The 16117-nt window shown below is 46.2% G+C and overlaps 1 pseudogene; it reads left to right on the forward strand.

Moving 5' to 3' along the window:
- Positions 1-16117, forward strand: part of LOC144168660 (uncharacterized) — a 196530-nt pseudogene that overhangs the window by 52866 nt on the left and 127547 nt on the right.

A 16117-nucleotide genomic window follows, 5' to 3' on the forward strand; every position in this document is an offset into this window, starting at 1 on the left:
TCAGGTAGGCAAGGCTTGGCTTATGGACAAAACGATCCGGGCATTCCAGTCATAGAGAACGTTCAGCGGCAATTTCGAAAATATATGTGAGGAACAACAGACGGGTCTCCGAGGAAGGAAGTGGGGCCGCCAGCTCTCATGTTCCTCCAGCCTTGCACCACTACGGCGCGCTGCGCCATTTTTTTAGTGTTTTTTTTTTTTTGCTAACGCCAACGAATCAAGCTCTAGCTTAAGCAGGACCGCCATTAAAACTTTCGAACTCGGCTAGAAACGACGAATGACTAAGCCGCTATGTAAGAATTACGGCCACGGCTAGACGACTGAGCCCCACCGGATAACCAACAATGACTGAACCGCACCGAAGAACCAACGAAGAAATGAAGGCAAAGCCGTACAGAGGGAACGGTGCCCTTCGCGCCGTGGACGCCTGCGTGCAGACCAAAATCAATCAAGCCTTAGATAGCGGCGGGCGCCAGAGGCCGAAGGCGACAATCCTTGCCCGTTTTGAAGCCGCTGCGCAGGTCGAAGGGATCGGTACGTCGCCGCTGATGGCGTAGGCAGCCGAACCTGGACCTCGTGCTTTCCATAGCGCCAAGCGATTAGCGATGGAACACTGCACGGGCTGACGCTTTCTAGAAGTCAGTCAATTACGCAAAAGCGATGCTGCATTAGTTCGGCCTTCGATTGGTGACGCTCGCCAGCGGCCTTCTCTCACCTCGGTGGTGGAGCCCCACGGAGAGGGGGCCGCGAGCTATGAAGGACGAGCGAGGGCGAGAGCAATTGGACCCGTGGGGCCAGCAACACCGATTATGTAAGACACTACTGCCCTCACCGTTCGGCGGTCCCTCTGCTAATGCGAGTGGCCAAACAGCGCCAGAAGAAAGTAAGCATGCGTCGGGCAAAGTAGGCAGCGTTTGTCCGAAAGTTTGTTTCAAAGACTTCAGCGTCTGTCGCTCCTTCTCGCCTTTCTCGCCTGGGTAGTGTTCGGCCGCATCGCCGCTCCAGTGTGAAGGGAAGACAGGCGAGGGAAAAGTGGGGAAAGAAGAGGCGCGGCTGGCGAAGATGTCACCGCCCAAGGCTCCCTTCATTTCGAGCCTCTTTTGTCTTCTGTTTCGGCCTCGGCGGACCCTTCGCTACTGTCTTCTTACATTTTGCTTTCGCAAGATCGTTACATACACGTTTATACTAAACTTCCGCTTCTCTTTAAATTTCCGACGCCTTCTCGACCTTCCTTTTGACAGCGTTTTGAAGCCCTCACGCGAAAAGCCAGGATCACATTCTCCTTTCCTCCCTATAGAAACCTGCCTTTCCATTCAACCGTATAGGCTCGCCTCTTTTCGCAGATTACTTCATCGCGTGGAAGTCAAAAACTCGTCCTTTTTCTGCCCTTCGTTTTGATCGGGCCACTTGTTATTTTATTTCCTCGTCTCAACGTTCCCATGGGAAGCACGCCGAAGGGAAAGGAGGCGAAAGGACCAAGGTCTGGGAAGGAAACGTTGAAACGCACTTCGGCGAGGGGAAGATGGAAAGAGGACCGCATTTGAAAGAATTAAGCGCGCTGGCGGCCGGTGTCACTGATAAGAGGCGTTGAAAGGTCGTGGGCAAAAAGCAGAGAGAAAACAGTGCCTTACACGTTCGGTTTTATACTTCGTCCATTCCTCGCACATCTATCCCGTCTCTCCGTGTATTATCTTATTAGGGACGTAATGACCATACGGAGCGGTCGCGGAGGCCACTATTTTATTTATTGCCCAAAAAAGTGGTTGGAAGGGAGGTAGTCCGAAACTGAAAACAGACCGAAAGGTGACAGAAAGAAGGAAGAAGCGAAGATGAGCGGAAAGAAAAGGAAGGGGACGGAGAGGATGAGGGGCAAGAAAATGTGAGCTGCGCGAAAGTAATAAAAACCATAGTAAAAGAAATACGAAAGGTTGCCTGCTCTTTGAGATAGAGTCCACCAAACGGGAGCCTTAACAAAGCAGGTGGGAAAGAGAGACACGCCAAAAAGGGAGAAGAAGTAAAGTCAGTATGAGGGAAGGTATGCATTTTATGCGAGCAAGGTCGACCACGGCATGTCGCTAAATTAAATCGATGGTGAAGGACCGCTTCAAGTAAAATTATGGTAGAAAGCTTTTCCATGGGAGGGCTTCACGGGCTCGCGGTGCGTCTAATGTTTGCCGTGTTGTAACATTCCCTCCCGCAGTTATGGAGGCTGGCGATGGGGGAAAAAACTTCAATGCACACGGTAGCTGGAGGGGCTTCGTGGAAACATCTGCAAAATAAGTACACAGGAAAGGGATAGCTTTTTTTTCAGATGAAACAAGGTTAGCGAAGGTTCTTAGCGAATCCATTAAACAAAAACTAGCGAGCGCTTCTTTCGTTCCCGGACCATAAGGGAAACAGCAAAAAGGAAACAAGCGTACGACGCGGGCAGAGATTATCCGAGCGGGAGCGACGTAAAGCGTGTATGTACTCAAAATAAAGAGGGAGAGAGAGGCAGAAGAGAAATGATCGGAGAGACTTTCCCCCGATGATGAGCAGAGGAGGTGGACGAAGAGAAAGAGGTCGCCCACACGCTTCAGTCCGGATGATTGGTTTTGAAGAGTTTCGCAAATAAGCCATCACCGCGGTCCCGGTGCCCGGACATGGACAACCGTTTATTTCGCCTCCGCGCCCGATTTTGGGGGTAATGGGGGGGGGGGGGGGGGGAGGAGGGGTGTGCGGAAGGCCCTTCTTGCCTTTCTTTCTTACCGGCTCTCTCTATTTGTGCTGGGCGCAGCGGCATGGCTCCACTTGGAAGCCTCGTGCTGCTAGCCGGTGTGTCCACTCTTAATGAAACAGATAGGAACGGCCGAAAACGGAGGCCTAGCCGTCGTTAAATTTACCAAGAAGCTGGTCTGATGTACGGAGTCAATCACAGAGCCCTGACGACAGAAGCCGGCTTCCGGCCAAATTTACAGGAGCAGTATTGCCGGGATACAGGTGACGAGAGGCCCTCTTTCAGGAGGTATCCTTTAACAACGTGAACGCTGAAGTTAATTGAGAGTTTATGCTATCCCGAAGGGGAGAGTGAGTACGTGAAAATGAAAGCATAACTTCGTTTAGCTCCCCTCTTTTGCCGTAACAATTTCTGTCAGCGAAACAAAGCTGGCCTTGATAGACAAGCTTCCTGCAACATAAGAAAAGCTCCCATAGGTATCTACGATTTCAAACTCATTTCATAGGAAGATTAAGGCCTCCGCCTTAATATTGACTGGCATGTGCGTTTTACTCCGGAGCTGTATACCTCTACCAGTCAAAGGTTCTCTCGCGACCATAGGCGTCAGCAGAAAGCGCCCGCGAAAAAAATAAAAAAAAAATAAGTGGCACCACCAGGAATGGAAGCAGGACCCGAATAGGGTAACGGAGCGACAGGCCGTCGTCCTACCGACTAAGCTACGCCCACATGAGAAGACAGGGAGGCAGACGGTGCATACAGCCAGCACAGCGGCGGGTCTATCACCTTCGCTCATTCAAAGCCCTCGTGTGAAGTGCAAACCCCATAATGTATGATAACGGCGTTCACGTGGTTTGGATTAGCAGCGAGCGGAACAGCGTCTGGGAAGGGGGATAGCAGAGAGGGGACTCTTTGGCGGTGGCGCATAGAACAAGAGTGAGGGGGAGGCAGTGAGAGATGTAACGCCATAGCTGCCTGTGCCGCCCTCCTCCTCCCCTTCTCCAGATGCTCCTCTCCGTTTCCTTTCCGCCGTCGCTGCTGCGTTCGGTCGTCTCTGGTTCCACTCTTTTCAAATCCACGTGTGTGAATTCCAGTGACATCGAACGGGTAATCGTTGTCGGTGTCGTTTGCAGCATAGCATTTCTTAGTAAGTATACTATAGAGAAAACTGAACCTCGTAAGCCATGTCGTCGAAGGGGGGGGGGGGTTAATGGGAAGACCCCCCTTTGTGGATTGGGCTTGGCATGACATCTGGATAGTTAAGCGGTTTTTGGGATTTGCTTTCTCCACTATGCATTATGTTTACGAACTACAAGGAAGCCGAATCCTCCCGTTCCTGAGGTAGCCGTGTTCAGTGAAACAGCAGGCAATGCGTCATCGCACCTGACGTTGCTTATGCCGCAGTCGAAGGACGTATGACTGAGCGGGTAATATGCCGCCGCGAAATTTGTAGCCGACGAAAAGAAGAAACGAAACGTACTTCGACGAAGGCAAGATACGGATGATGCGGGCGCTTGTATGCTTCCTATGTTGTCATCGTCCACGACTGTTTAACGCCACGTTTTCATTCTTCTTGTTAAACTAGCTGGCGATCGCGGTGCGCCAGTTCACCACGAAGGCAACGTGTTCATAGGCACGCTCAAAAAACTTTCGAAACTCTTCAAACGACTTATTTTTTGAAATAATGGTAAAATTAATAAAATCACAGTCTCTAATGAGTTACCCCCAAATAATAACATTGTTCGTAACTACAACCTTGGCGTGCGGAATAGTAGGCACAACCGTTCCGACAAAAATACACTGTACTTCTTTTTTCCTTAGTAAATTAATAAAATCACACTCTCTAATGAGTTACCCCCAAATATTAACATTGTTCGTAACTACAACCTTGGCGTGCGGAATAGCAGGCACAACCGTTCCGGCAAAAATACACTGTACTTCTTTTTTCATTAGTTTTAAAACAGCCTGTTTTTATTTACCACTTACATAATTGCACACTATTCTTCGCGTTTTTGTGGCACTTTGTTTAAATTTGCGGTCACTAAAACGTTTCAATCCAAGCCAATGATGAAACTAAGGCGAGCGCGATGTATAATGGCGGCCCACGACAACACAGACGACCTTGATATAGTGCCTAGAATATTCTAGGCACTATAACCTTGATGTGAGCCGCATAGACGCTAGCGCCAGATTCCTCTCTAGTGTATACTGTAAGAAACTCTATGGTTTACAGCTTCGCCGTCCAGCCACCTTCACAGCATGGATAGGGGCCATTTTTTTGTACGCGTGGCTATTGCAGAATGGGATGAATTGAACTAAACCTATTTCTAAACACCACCCACCCATGCAAACGCTGTTTTGGTGCAAGTTGATCAGCCGATTTTAGCTCATTCAGACCCAGCGGGAAAGTTGATTCGGTAAACCAGCTTGAGAAGATGCTATCCATGAAGTCGTGCGGACCGTCGTAAACACGGCTTTGAAGACGGAAAAGGTTCGTTCGAGGCAATCTGCCCCGACTGCGGCTCTTTTATTTCACCGTGCAGCAATACAGAGTGCGCCAGGTTATTACATTGTTTCATAGCACCCAACCGCAACTGCCAAAACAGTTGTCACTTGTGGATCACGGCGGTGTCTGTGTGGTCGCTTTATCCAGCGAAAGCTCAGACAACAGTAATGAGCGATCACAAAATGAACGAAGCAGGCTCTGCCTGATTGCCAACGTACTGACGCCTTCCACCACTTAACGCGGCGACAAAAACAACATTAAAAACCTGTGCTCTTGAGAAGCGCCTGTCCGCAACAGTATCCAAGAAAAAAACCACGCCACCCGAGTTTCGTTTGTTAGAACGCGGGGTACTTATTAAGCCGTCCGCATTGAAACCAATCATGGATAGACAATTTAAAGGAGCCGCATTTTGACATGTTTATCATTTTAACAATTTGGACACAGTGGCGCATGTGAGTACTGCAGGGATAGCTAGTAGTGTGATTGTAGCTAGCGGTGTGATTGCGCAATGCCGTATAAAATGTGGTAACGTAACAAAAAAATGTCACAAAACCACGTAGGCATACATCTATAATTACTAAACACAGTTGATTAGTCACCCTACCGTTTTCCAAAACTGTAGCTCGTCTATTATTTGTGTACAATTTTTTGTGTTGTACTTGGAAACAATGAGCAAACCAGAAAATTTTGAGGAACATTTTTTGAGCAGCGCCCTAAGTTTATCAAAAAGAAGCCTAGGTAAACCTTTAAGTTATTAAACCAAACCTCCTTCTAGCCCGTCCAAGCCATAAAAATATTATGGGGAACAAATATAGCTGTGTATTAAAGCTTCTTCGCAACATTTTGTTTCGCAATCGTCAAACGTACAAATTAACCACAAACCACGGATCAATTGTAGAACATCAAGCTAGCTTTCGCTTCAAATAGTTTACTAGTAGCGGCGTACTTACCTAGAAGAACAATTACCTGCTTTTCAGCGGAAAATTTTGTTTCTCAATAAAGCACATTGATACTGAAAAAAAATCTCATTATAATTTGGCAGTTGCATCGGCCAATGGTTCAACGTGTTGGTCTCGCTCGTCGTGTGGTGGTATTCGGGGAAACAATTCTAGTCATGCCCCCGTGGTCTGATGCACACGCTATTTCGAGCCGCTGAGCAGCTGGCCTTAATTAGTTTTCCTGAGAAGCTCTCACCAGGGATTCTGCAGTCTTTAATGACTTCGGCGTTATTGATCTTCTGCAAAGTATTTGCGTTCCCCTTCTTCCCCGATTGTTCTGGCTCCCCGAAACAAATGCAGCGCACGCGCAATGACTCTGGCCAACCTCAGTGATAAGGTCGCACAGATAAGTGCTGCAAGGAACAATTTTCGCTTATATTGCGGAAACACTTTTTTTTTCTTGGGGTTAATATAAAAAATGCAGATTAGTCAACTTTGAGAGAACCTTTCGCACTTTGAATGTTAGCTCGTTTCTGAAGGGTAACTAAGAAAATGTTGTCGCTAAATGCTTTGACTGTGGGGTGGAAGCTTTTTGAAAATATATCCGCTAACGCAAGGCTGGAAATTGGGGAAGAGTTTGTTTTTAAACTCGACAAATTTGCGGAGGGTGACTGACTAAGGCGCCCGGTTAAAGCTACCTGTCAGTACAACCGTAGCACGGCCCTTCAGTATGGACCACGCCGAAGTGACAAATTTCACCACACTACCTCTCCAACTGACGGCGAGACTAATCACACTGTGAACTTTCGTGTTGGAGCTTTTTTCAATGCTAAAGCCAATTTTTCTCATGACGGTGGGGAAGGCAGGTTTGAACGAGATTCTATAAAGATCAGGGGGGGGGGGAAGTTGCGGTTGTAAGAGGTGTTAGGTAGTGAGGCCACGTGATTTTCGAGCGAGGTATTAGGGAAGGCCAGAAGGAAAGGTGGTACAGGGGAAGTTATGCGCCGTCATTACAAAGTGCCTATAAACTGCGAGTAAGAAGAAACAAAAGCACATCAAACAACAGCCCTTGTACATATGAAAGGGTAGTGAGAGGTTTCCTGGGAGGGCCCACTTTCTGGAAAGAGAAAAGATCGAGTCAGAAGCAGGTATGGTACACAGGTGAACAACGTTCCAAGGAGCCAAAATATTTTCAATAAAAATATTAGAAATAATAAAATCTAAAAAAAAAAAACATCCGCGGTAGACGTGACTATGCACACAACTAGTCGCTAAAAATAATATATCAAGGTAACAGCTTAGAAGGGGGGTCATTTGGAAAGAAGAGAGATAGCTGCCTGCAAACTCGATCTGGCTCTGTCTGATCTGAACACTGCTAGATCCCAAGTTGCCTTGAGATGCATCAATTCCCGCAGATATGTGGAGTTGTGTTTATGAATTAAATATGTTTCCCTGCATTCTCTGCCTCTTCGAGGTTTTTAAGCTGTAAATCCCACATTTACAGTTTATATTGCAGTTTATAAATAAATAAAGTATATTTATTTATTTATTTATTTATATGTAAACATTGCACACTCATGATGTGTTTCGAAAAGAACATTTTACAGAGGGCACAGACGAAATTTATACATAACATAGACACATACTTCAGCCCGTGACTTTAGTACAAAACACACACACACACACACACACACACACACACACACACACACACACACACACACACACACACACACACACACACACACACACACATATATATATATATATATATATATATATATATATATATATATATATATATATATATATATATATATATATAGAGAGAGAGAGAGAGAGAGAAAGATAAACTCACAAAGCGCGCAGAAATAGTACAAATAGAATTATCACTGCAATTAGAAAAAAAAACATTTAGTAGTTTAACACCACACTCAAATCAAAATACAAACAAAAAATCCAGCCATCTCCACAAAGTGAATGATGGTGAGAGGGGCGAAGCTAAAATGCTTATCGGTAAAACCGTGAAACATTCGCCCGCACATCACATAAACACTCGACACGTCAAGCTTACCACCGCTCCGTTGACAAGCCCGTCAACCCCGTCGATGTTTGTGGTGATTATGTAGGGCGTGTTTTGGGACGATGAGAATCTCCATTGGTAAGTTGGCGAATTTGGTGTGTGACATTTTAGCCACCTTGGCCGTCGCCTTCTGCAGACCGTCTCGTGTCGCGCACCCCCGGTACGTGTCTTGAGCTCGCAGGCGACGAACGACAACCTCTTCTTCTTCCTCTCCTCCTTGTTGGGTAGCAACGAACGCGTTGAACGTTTTGACCTCTTCGGCCAATATTTGGTTGGTCAATCCTTAGGGGGATCCTGCCACAATCATCATTAATGTGCCGGATACAGCAGCAACGAGGGACGGGACAGGGCCCGAGCAAGAGGAGCTTCGCCACTAAAATGCTTATCGGTAAAACCGTGAAACATTCGCCCACACATCATATAAAGACTCGACACGTAAAGCTTTCCACCGCTCCGTTTACAAGCCCGTCGACGACGTCGATATTTGTGGTAGATATGTAGGAGTTGTTTTGGACGATGAGAATCTCCATGGGTAAGTTGGCGAATTTGGTGTGTGACAGTTTAGCCACCTTGGCCGTCGCCTTCTGCAGAGCGTCTTGTGTCGTGTACCCCCGGTACGTCTCTTGAGCTCGCAGGCGACGAACGACAACCTCTTCTTCTTCCTCTTCTCCTTGTTGGGTAGCAACGAACGCGTTGAACGTTTTGTCCTCTTCGGCCAATCTTTGGTTAGCCAATCCCTAGGGGGATACTGCCACAACCATCAATAATGTGCCGTGCCGTATACAGCAGCAACGAGGGACGGGACAGGGCACGAGCAAGAGGAGCTTCGCCCCTAAAATTCAAAATGCTGCTGTTCTCCAAGGGCAGTGGCGTAATTGCAAAGCAAACTTTAAACAATTACGAGATATTAGCAAAACAGATGAAGTGGTGACGATTTACCACCTACTTTCTCGCCAAGACTTTATGTTGTCCCAGCGACTATTCATAAAGCCACCGCCAAGAGGTATGACGGTGGGGTATATTTTCTGCCCTTTCCATTTTTTGTTGAAATCGCAATCGTCGCTATGGAATCGCCCATCACGCTAAGCTTGAAGCCTTAAATTTCGGCCTGTGTACTGGCGGGTTCAAATACCAGCGCTTAATGCCAATAGCCCGCATTTTTTTATGTTTGTAACAGAAAAGACAAATCCTACAACAGGCACATAAATACTACCAATGAATTACATTATTTGGTCACCCTGAATAATTTGTTAGCGGTCACCTTATCGAATGTGTTAGCCACAATTTTTTTAAAAGTAATCTTTAGTTAACGCTCAGTCACTGCATTATTGCTCTGACCACTGCAATTCCTTTTGCGATAGTTATACCGGATGTGTGCATTATAATCAGTATGTCATCGTACCGCCTGACCCCCGGCCATCGTTCCATGTGCTACTGTGGGCTCTTATAACACATTATGCTGTTACAAAATGAAAAGTAAATTTAACGCGCGGAGCATGAGATGGGACTTTTTTGGGTAGACTCTCTTTAATTCGTCCGCAGCAGTACTCCCCTCCGGAACGAGTAGCAGTAGAGGTAATGTAGCGAGTTGGGCAATCAGTACTAGTGTACCTTCGAAAAAAAAACAAAGCAGATCTAAAAAAGGCAAAAATGCAGAACAAGCAGAAAAGATGATCGCTGGGCGAATGGGGCAGCGTGAGGTACCAGCCTGCCTTTCTGCACGTGTCATCTGCTTTATTACTATTTCTGCTTCCAAGATAAGGTAGAGAGCTGCAGTTTCTTGCCAAGGGATAAAGTGTGCACCTTAACAGTTTTCGCTGACATATCTGTTGTTATTTCTATCTGTAAAAAACAGAACTTGTCCACTGTACTGTCCTCAAAAACTGACCACGGAACGCACTTAATTCGCATTGATGACACGTTTGGTTGTGAAAGGCAGGGCAAGGAAAAGTATAGAGCAATATCCACGTTTCGGTGCTTTGTTTTCACTTATTCGGTTCTACTTACTTTTTGCTTAATGTTTCAAAACATGGTGATTCGCCTTTTCTTTTTTGTTGGTTTCCGTGTAAACGCATTTTTTAATTAACTGGCGGATTTGATGCCCCGTGCTATACCTCTGCTCCGAGGCGCAGCTTATGTTGCAGGCCGGCAGACTTATTTTACCCAGCTGATGATATTAAACGTAGAGCAAAATCTCGATACACGGACGTTCTCGATTTCCATCTACTTCAGAAAAACGGTCGTGGGGAAGAGAGGACGAGGCCACTTGTGGTCAGCAGCAAACGGCTTAACCACTGAGCAGCTCCTGGGGTCACACTTGTCAAGTATTAACAATTTGTAGGTGCCGGACCGTTTAAACAAATTATGAAATGCAAAAAGTTTGCACACATCGGGTGTGGGCTTTCGCTGTTGCGCAGTGGAGCACTCCTGAAGCCTGATTGCTCCGATTAAGTCGCAGCGAGGGAAGGGCAAAGTCGTTTTATATCCATTGCAAGCTGCCGAGAATGACATTTCGTTCAGTCAGTTTGCACTACGCTCGCACTTCCAGCAGCAAAAGACCATTGCAACATTGTGCTACATAGAGCGTGATAGTGTTCGATTGTCTGGAGAGGAAGGTGCGTGAGCGGGTACGAAGTTGATAGTACGTGAAAGAAAAAAAGGCCTGAATTACATTGACTGTGCAATATCAACAACGGAGGGTCGAACCGTTTCAGCATGAACCAGTAATTGTTATTTTGTTTTTGGTTCAGTTCCGGTTTTCGGTTCGGTGCGGTTCCGGTGTGACACCCTGTTATATATATATATATATATATATATATATACAGTCCATTCCACGTATAACGATACCGCTTATAACAAGATATCGGATATAACGATTGAAAACGATTGAATCCGGTTATATTGTACACCAAAAGGGCAGCAGTGACGACACTAATGACGCGGTTGCGCAGCCTACTCAGGTAGTGTCTTCGTACTAGGACCAGCGCGTGACACAGTCCCTCGGGAACTTCGTTCCCGCCAAGGACATTTACCTTAGCTAGGTGAAGCAGCTATACATGCTCTTGGAAAATATTTGCGCTAGCTTCACAGGCGGCAAACAAAGGTGACCGACTGTGGCTTCTTTTCCGCAAATTTGTAGTACTACGACCTTACTGACATGCGAATAAAATGTTTCGATATCTGTTGGCAGTCAAGAAAACCTCGGAAAGCAAAGGGGAGGTTGTGGTAGGTCATTGAAACAGATAATGAATTTGGAAAGAAAGAAAAAAAGCGGAGACCGGAAAGACCGGTATTCTGGATGTCGTGGGTTCGGATCCCACCTGCCGGGCATTTTTTCTCCGCTTTCTTTCTTTCTTTCCAAATTCTTTATCTGTTTCAATGACCTACCACAACCTCCCCTTTGCTTTCCGAGGTTTTCTTGACTGCCGACCCTTATTTCTGTGTTATTTCTACGAGCCCCTCATTTCCTATTCTGATTCGCTACATGCATAGCGAGGGCCTCTGTTCTGGCAGTCTTGGTGCCATAGGGAGCTTAAGAGGGTTCAACGCTGGTTGACCACTCTCGACATGTCGTAGACACTGAGTCACGGCGCGGGGATTAAAAAGAAGGTCCTTCACCCCGAGAAGTCAGAGTGGCGCTGGCTACCACCCCCAAGCACAGGAAAAAATTACATTGACATAAATACCCCAGAAAGCGGGGGGGAAAATCGCCCCGCCGGTAGCGTAGTGGCTACCGCACCAGACCGGTATTCTGGAGGTCGTGGGTTCGGATCCCACCTGGCGGGCATTTTTTCTCCGCTTTCTTTCTTTCTTTCCAATTTCTTTATCTGTTTCAATGACCTTCCACAACCTCCCCTTTGCTTTCCGAGGTTTTCTTGACTGCCAACCCTTATGTCTGAGTTATTTCTACGAGCCCCTGATTTCCTATTCGGATTCGCTATATATATATATATATATATATATATATATATATATATATATATATATATATATATATATATAAATTTTATAAGGTTATATAGAACAGTACAGCTCGAAAGAAGAGTTTTGCCGAGGATTAGATTAGTGCACAGCACACAGCGCATAAGACACCGAGCCCAGAACACAGTCAATAATTCAGTTTCGAGGTTCCTGTTTAGTCTGGGGCAGAATCCGGTACTTCTGGGAACTGCTGACTTGACTGTTTCTATAAAGCGCGCGTCGTCTGCAGTGCCGCCGAGCATTCGGAGAAACAACCCATACGGGAGCAACATGTACATAGGGGAGAGAAAAGGCCGGCTTGGGCGAGTTTCGCGGTTTTATCCTCATTTCTCGCGGTAAAATACTTGAAGTGAAATTCAACACATCTTCGAATGTCCCCGCATGCATGCCTGCGTGCGTGCGGGCGTGCGCGGGAAGTGTGACAGTGACACAGGAGAGACGAAAACAGAAATCACTGGGGTCCCAGTAATGACATCCATTTAAAATGTTATACGACCTTTGTGCAGCGAGGGATATGCGTTAACAGCTCCCATTCATAAAAGTTTCACAAATACGTAAATTACAAACCCCATGTGAATTGCCGTTCTCTTTCTTGTCTCGAATACAGGGAGCAGTCAGGCCTCCCAAAACAGGAGCGTCGGTGATTGATTGCATGTTTCTGAAATGAATAACGCACTTTTCACTGCCACAGCGGCATTATAATCGCTATGCGTTTTGCGCATTTGAGATCAACGGTTCGTTATTTCCCAGCTTAATTGTAAAGCTGTTTCAGAATTACCCTACGCTCCGCTTTGCTGCTTTGTCCAGATCACATCGGCTTCTACTAAGCGAGTATGGTAGACGAAAATAGGTTCGCTCCACGTACCAATGCACTTATGTACCTTGAAGCACATTATATTATCTTTTGTCAGGAAAATATACGACCCGTGTTTTTTTTTAATTTCCAGCAATACATATCTATCAATGACAGTTTTAAAATAATGGTATGGCCCCACTGCGGAAGTCGCATTTTTCGAGGCGGGGCAGGGTCTTAGAAAACCCGGATAAATGGAGCTGTAATGCGAATTGACTCGAACAAAAAATGGCTTGAATCAAGGCCGAAATTTGGGCGAGTTGGAATACGTTCCTCTTGCACAGACTAAAAAAAACACACGGGACACGAGTAAGAAATAGACACCAGAAACTCTCTGTGGTTTGTGGTGTCTATTTCGTACTCGTGTCCCGTGTGTTTTTTACGCTGTGCAAGATGAACTTACTTACTCGAACAAGCCTCAGCATGCTTGTTGCGTGAGATAGCACCTTGACCCAACCAAAACTCGTTGCATCTAGCAACTCTTATGTATACAAAATCGCCCCTAGATATCGATCGTGATTGAATGGTCGCACATCCTTCATTCCTTTTGAATCATGGTGAAAATGTGGTGGCGAAGCACTTAAAAAGTAAGAGTGATTATATTTTATCCCTGTCTAGCTCCTGTCGTCCAAAAAAAGCGCTCGTATGCAAAGCTGCAAGGTAAACCACCATTGCTATATGTGTGCTTTGATTTCGCAAGGACAACCTAGCGCAAGCCAGTTCTGGCGTGAACGCCTGTCCCAACATTTGCCGTCGTGTATGCATATTCGGGGTCGCTTCAATGATACCGCCCTGCCGCGCCGCTCGTGCGCCGCTTAAGTGATGCTGCCATGCGTTGCTACACGCCGTCCATGCAGCGCGCGGGCTGTTACAACAAGTATGGCGGTCTAATTTGCCTGGAAGCTTTCATCGCACCGCCGGCAAAGACAAACACGCCGCGGAGGGAAACGATGCATTTGCATGGCCTAATGTCATTCGAGGCCCTGCGCAGCTTGAATTTTGCATGTTCGGCTGCGTTCCATTCTTGGCATGGGGCTCGGCATGCGCAGGGCGTTCGTGCTTGCGAGATTTGATGGAGCGAGCTCCAGTCGACTGAGTCCGAGCTGTGTGAGCTCGCACGCTAACCAGCCGTGAAGGGCTCGCTTTTCCAAGTTGCAAGAATAGCAATCATGACGTGACTAGGCTTTACGAATTCTTCCGCCCTCGTCACGACGCACACACACAACTTATTATATCTAAGCAGGAGGTCACAAATTTTCTTTCCGGCAGAACTGCTGAGTTAATAAGTTCAGGGAAAAACCAATGGAAACACGCTACACAAGAGAAGAGACAAGACAAGAACAGTCACTGGACTTACAACAAACTTTTTTTGGAAGAACTCCAATAAATTATTTTTTCGATAACATTTTTTGTAAGTCCAGTCACTGTCCTCGTCTTGTCTCTTCTCTTGTGTAGTGTTTTTTTCCCCCTGAACATCATGAACCAACAGCCCCAGACTTCTACTTTACTGCGTTAGGAAGTAAGGCCGAGTACGATACACGTCGCGCATGTTAAAAGACCCCGTCATTCAAGAGGCCTCCTCTATGTCCCTCTCCATTAATAATATGCAGCTAAAGCGCATTACACCGCTTTTCCTACATTCATTCCTGACGATAAACTTTTGGCAACATATACTTTTGCGATTGTTAAACTGAAGGAGATAACTCAGCTATATTTTATAGGCGCACATGTTTATCGTTGATCGATGTGACTAGATCTTCTCATGTGAATACTTACACCTCATAGCTGCCAGTACGCTTTTTTTCTTCTTGGCGTATTCAGCGTATTGATTATCGATTAATAAAAATGGGTATTGCTCTAAAAAGAGCACTGAGTCTGTTGCTGCCTGGGGTGGGTTATGGCGGAATATAGGGAGCGCCGGCTTTCGCACCGGGGGAAATATTTCCCGCAGGAAACGATTCCTTGCATCGCCGAAAGGAAAAAAATGGACGCCAACACGCAAATCTACGCGGAACTGAATTAGCTGGAAGCGGCACGCTTGCAAGTCACAAGCCTGTTTTGATGGTTGCCTTCCTCCATGAGATAGCCATCTCCTGGATTTTGTCCGGTGGTTATTCCACGCCTTTTCTTGTTCCTGCGCAACCGAGGTTTCCTCAGAGTGAGTCGTAGGAACTAAAAAAAACAGTCTGGTTGCGACACTGAGCTACGCTGCCTACAAGTCCCGGGCCGGAGGCGCATACATGAATGCTCGATGAGGGGGGGGCTCGTCATTTATTTTCCCAGCACCTATAATCAAAAGTTAGAAACTGGAAATTTCGAACCTCTACGCACTCGAAAACGAGTTGTTTTTTTTTTCCTTTTCCGTCATTCTTTATGCTCCCTTCCATTTTCTTGTCATCTCGGTGCGCAATCCTTGTTTTTTGCTCGTTTTTCCGAACATATCATTCCCAGTAGTTCAGTTATATGTATATACGGCTGTCTAAGTTGCGCCTTTTTGCTTTCGTTCCATATTTTCTGTGACCATTCCGCTGTATCGCTTGATTTCACAGGACTTCTCGCCGTCGCTATATCTGACCACCCGCATTTTCGCCTGAGAAACAATAAATTTAGAGCGCGGAGAAACGCCGGAAAGGAAATGCCTCGTTCGTGAAATGTGAAAATTAACGGAAACAAAGAAAAAAGGACCCGCAAAAAGAAGCCGGCAGTTTGTAGATCACGGACCGCTGCAGTTAAGGCGCCCGGTTCAGAACTCAAGATGTTCTCCTTCCAGATTTGCCGGGGGCCACTTCTCGAAGAAAAACGCCGCACTTTGAGCTCAATCATAGGTCATCATTACACATAGTCGCAGCCCTCGGTAGTCGGATGATAAAAAGAACCGGCCTTGCGCCATGGGCAGGACAGCAAATAAAATAGAAACACGTCGGCTGGCAATACAGAAAGTAAAAAAAAAAACAAAAAAAAAAAACAGAGGGCACATCCGACCACAAGCAGGGTAACTGCTGAGAGGTACTTGGAAAATGTCTGGACTGAAAGGATTTGTGAA

Source organism: Haemaphysalis longicornis, unplaced genomic scaffold (genome assembly GCF_048455015.1).
Source record: "Haemaphysalis longicornis isolate Haplotype H1 unplaced genomic scaffold, Haemaphysalis longicornis Haplotype H1 scaffold_2, whole genome shotgun sequence".
NCBI lineage: Eukaryota > Metazoa > Arthropoda > Arachnida > Ixodida > Ixodidae > Haemaphysalis > Haemaphysalis longicornis.